This window comes from Berghia stephanieae, chromosome 13, assembly GCF_034508935.2.
Source record: "Berghia stephanieae isolate SIO BIC M18660-M18661 chromosome 13, UCSD_Bste_1.3, whole genome shotgun sequence".
NCBI lineage: Eukaryota > Metazoa > Mollusca > Gastropoda > Nudibranchia > Aeolidiidae > Berghia > Berghia stephanieae.
The window spans coordinates 16,456,148-16,461,147 of record NC_088372.1 but is presented as its reverse complement, the minus strand read 5'-3'; the positions used below and the strand labels follow the sequence as shown (position 1 = coordinate 16,461,147).

The following is a 5,000-nucleotide window of genomic DNA, read 5'->3' as shown; positions in this document are numbered from 1 at the left end:
TCCCCCTCTCGCTCCTCTTTTTTTCAATCTCTCTCTCTCTCTCTTTCTCACTCTCTCACGTGTGTGTGTGTGTGTATTTTACTCTCTCATTCTTTCTCTTCCTTTCTCATCCTGTTTCTTGATATTTCTTTCTAGGCCCACCCGGCTTCACATAATTTCAAAACTGTACTTTAAAATTATAAACCCTTCTCTAACTTTTGGGATTTTGAAATCGTATTTCCTCTAATAAATAAGACAAAAATGCGTATTAATATTTCTTATTTCATTGATTCTTTATTTAAATATCAAAAATTCTTCAAACATTGAGCAATGTCATAAAATTGTCGCATTCTTTTTATTTTTTTTTTATTTTATTTTTTTGGTGTTTTATTTATTTTAAGGACATCTTACATAATAATGAATAACTACAAAAGTAACGATTGGATTATTTCAAACATTTGTATGTAAATTATGAAATGTATATTCTAAGCCCATGCCAAATTCAGTGATGCCAAAAGTCCGGATTCACCGGGAAAAAAATCCGGTCATGAGCAAAAAAATTCGTGTTCCGGGCAACTTCCGTCAAATTCCGGTAAGGTTAAAATAATTTAACCTCAAACTTTAGCCTCGTTAGTTTTTCAAGTTCATGTAGCTCTACTAATCACTAGATGCAATTTTAGCACACTCTCTCTCTCTCTCTCTCTCTCTCTCTCTCTCTCTCTCTCTCAAACACACACACACACACACACACACACACACACTATAACCACCACCACCACCACCACCACCACCACCACATTTTCATCACGACCACTACTACTACAACCACCACCACCACCTCAACATCACTACCACTACTACTTCAACCACCATCACCACATCATCTTCATTACCACTACTACTACAACCACCACCACCACATCATCATCATCATCATCATCATCATCATCATCATCATCATCATCATTATCATCATCATCATCATCATCACTACTGCCAGTACTTCAACTACAACCACCATCACCACCACATCATAGTGTTGATGATGACACACACACACACACATACACACACACACAGACACACGCATACACATATCAATAAATTGCGCTCACTGGATTCATGTTCATGTTCACCTTCCTCTACTTGCCAATAATAGCTAATCACAAATACTTTAACCTCAAACTTTAGCCTCGTTAGTTTTTAAATGCGGAGAGTCACACATGCTATAGGCTAGCTACTAGCTACTCAAATGCTGTTTTACCGACTACACGCTACACATTAAAATTACCAATTTGGGCTAGATACGCACGATACTTCCTAGTTTTATCTCTGTCTCCGAGGTAGGTTCGTTAAATATTCAAATTAGATATCTGAATCAACACGTCTATATAGACGTAGCATCCAGCAATATTTGTCTTGTGGGCAAAACCCCTGTCATCTAATTTGCCAGAGTTTGGTCGATATTTTTCTTTGTTGTGCATGAAAGCTGAGACTGGTTGTAGACAGCGAGCGCTGGTTGACAGCTATAATATTATTATCATGCATCCAATGCATGCTCCTTTGTGTCACCTTGCATTATGCAACCATCATTGAGTACAGACGATACAAGTTATTTTGCATTATATTTCATTTGTTTTCCACGTTTATTTGTGTATTGTTGTACTGACGAAGGGTTTGTACCCGAAACGTCCATTGTCTGTTTTGTCCCCATATGAAGCCTCTCCATTTTCACTCTTTCGTTAGTACTTTCTATGATGTCATCATTTCAGTTATCATGGCAGACGACGACCGTCTCATATCGCTCAGGATGATAGCTTACCGTGTATGGGTGAATTTACATACAGAAATTATGGACATTGTGATTGTGCAATAATCTTCCTCTCCGGGGGAATTATCACCGAGTTCCCTCATTCTATCATCCTAGTCTTTTCGTCTCTTTTCTTTTGTTGACGTCTCGGCTATCTGGCTCTACCGACTCTCTGGGAGAGGCCCGAATCGTCACAGTGGCGCCCCATAAATTGTTGTTGATTACATATATACATCGGCCAAAGTATATATACTTTGTATATTTCACTTTTACTCATTTGCCTCAGGCCCTATATACTTATTTTGTTTATCAAGCAATACTATCTCTTATCACCTGACTAGGTCAAATGTGAGCTCATCCCTTTCCAATGCCGTGATATAAACAGTATCAGATTATCTGCTGAAGAAAGGCGGCAACAGTCGTAACGTCACTTCCTTCCTAATGACGCATGACAACTTAGTAACACTAGCTCTAAACTATCGGAACAATGGCGGACGCCCGTATGAAATATTTCTCCGGCGAGCATAAACGTGTATCCAGAGGAGAAAAACATTATAAATATGATCTTGTTATGACTTTTGTACATTCTGATCACAAGGCATATGAAAGGTTCTAGCCAGCTTGAAGAATAAAACGTAATGATTTTCTTTGTTTAGAACCAAGATGGCCGCCGTTGCCGGGCGGCGTGACATCAGACTATTGAATTCTATTGTTTGTGCTCAAAACGAGTATGACAGACTCAGTGTCAGTGTTGCCAGTTTGGCGGATTTTTATCATCGCATGGTGGGGGAAAACTGGCCTGGCGGATGGCGGATTTTTTGGGGCTGATTTTTGATGATATGTATACCATTTTAAAAAGTAAAAGTATTGCAACCATTTCTTCTTTTTTCCCTCCTAAAGTGACTTTTAGGAGCACCTATTGTGAGTGTACTGTTGGCCTATATCTATATTACATAACCTAATTCAGATTAATCGAAGATGAAAACAATATCAGACCGTCTAACTCCCGCTCAATTCTTCTTCTTCTTCTATTATCATTATTATTATTATTTACCTAATAATAATAATATATAATAATAATAGTAATAATAATGTTGATGATGAATAATAATAATAATATAATAATATAATATAATAATAATAATAATAATATAATAATAATAATAATAATAATAATATAATAATAATAATAATAATAATAATAATAATAATAATAATAATTATTATTATTATTATTATTATTATTATTATTATTATTATTATTATTATTATAACGCAAGCCGCTCACAAAGTTTCCCTAAATCAGTTGCTGCGATAAATTTTTACTATTTTTATGAGGCAAAATGAATTGGTTTCATTAACATTACCACCAATTTTCTATATCTTTCAAATCATAACATCGGCCAATCGGGCTTGAATGCAATATCTCCCAATTAGAGACTGTCTGGATACAAATATATTTGCATAACAAAAATGATATCAATAAACAAACAGTCTGTCACATGATTAATTTGAGTGAATAAATTACCAACTGTCGCTCTGATGCAGCCATTCTCTTCACAATCTGACGACGAAAGGTGAGTCCGCTTCTCTAAACTTTGTTTCTATTTCATTTTGTAATGTATTGAATTGATTCATTTGAAGGATATTTCCTTTACCAGGACTTATTTTTATATTTCTTTCAAATGCAAATGAATTGAAGACGGGTTTGCATTAACTCTTGTCTGAGATCTGAAAGAAATATAGAAATCAATTATTTGTGCTGTGTTAAATTTCGATACAAATATTGAAGTTGTAATTCTACAATCTGTCATAGATTATTAAATTTTACGTATGTTAATTAGCGATACAAAATATCTAAGTTTTGATTCTACAATCTGTCATAGGGTCTCAACCTTTGTTCTGTGTTAATTTTGGAGTATTTAAGTTGTAATTCTACAATCTGTCATAGAGTATCAAACTATAACTGTGTTAATTATCTATACAAAATATTTAAGTTTGGATTCGACAACCTGCCATAGCCTATCAAATTTATGCTGAGTTAATTATCGGTACAGAATATTTAAGTTGTGATTCTGAAATCTGCGAAAAAGTATCAATCTTTGTACTGTGTTGATAATCGATTTAACATACTATTTAAGATGTGATTCTACAATCTGTCATACAGTATCGAACTTTGTACTGTATTGAGTATCGATACAGATTACTTTAGTTGTGATTCTACAATCTGTCACAGACTATCGAAGTTGTACTGTCTCCGATACAAAATATTTAAGTTGTAATTCTGCTTGGACCAGCGGTACGGTCTCTGCTTCGTCGTCGAAAGGTACCGGGTTAAAATAACCGCTCGCTGTGTGGCTTTGAGCAAGTCATCTCGCCCCAGCTCATTTTGCGGCGCTGCACTGCGGCTGACGTCCGGGATACTCCAGTCTTCCTTTGGACAAATTCCCCTTATGTGATGAATAAAGGGAATTATTTCTTCTTTTACAATCTGTTATAGTTTATTAAACGTCTAATATAATATATCGCCGCATTCGTGTATCGGTCGCGAACCCAAACGGAAGTTTCGTCACAACGCAACGCTCGACTAGCCACTCTGCGGAAATTGGCTCTTGACCACAAAGGGTACATGTTTGACAGGTGGAAATACCCCAATGATGAAGCGACGCAGCCCTGAGGCAGGTTTTCGACCGAAGTCAATTCGCTGCCAGCTAGTGTCTCCTCTTCCTGGTACAGAAGCCTGGCAACTTCTATCCCAGTTTTAAGGAGTAGTGTCCCGCCCCATCGAGGGATTGAATTCGTTCAAACGGACTTCCATCTCTTATCTATTTTTAGACCAGAGCAAATTATTGCGCTGGTGTGAACAAAACGAGAATTATTCGGAGCCTGATTTTCATAATAATTTAGCCTTATATTATTATTTCTGCAACTGTTAGATTTTATGTAAACATATTTTCAATACTGAAAGTGTATTGCCTACAACTCAAACTACAAAATTGGGAGACCTATATTGTGCGTAAATTATTCCGGTCCCTAACGGAAATCACTAGCAACTTGTTATTGTTTACGTTTGGGGCACCTAACTTTACTGCTCTATTATCATTTTGTCACCGATCAAAGGACTGAATTAGGCGACTAATTTAAATGCATTCGCTCAGAAGCGGCTACGATACTTCAAAGTCAAAGTGAGACTTTTCTGATAGAAGCCGTG

The 5,000-nt window shown here is 36.2% G+C and overlaps 2 protein-coding genes across 2 annotated transcripts in view; one reads left to right on the top strand and one right to left on the bottom strand.

Annotated features, from left to right (window-relative positions):
- LOC144958803 (uncharacterized) overlaps window positions 1–5,000 on the bottom strand; it is a 304,414-nt gene that overhangs the window by 139,211 nt on the left and 160,203 nt on the right. The gene's annotated exons all lie outside the window — the stretch shown is intronic.
- The window catches only part of LOC144958626 (uncharacterized), a 12,239-nt gene continuing 10,543 nt past the window's right edge, over window positions 3,305–5,000 (top strand). The window contains exon 1 of the mRNA XM_078890723.1: window positions 3,305–3,366. The gene's annotated coding sequence lies outside the window, so the exon portion shown is untranslated. The remainder of the gene's footprint in view (window positions 3,367–5,000) is intronic.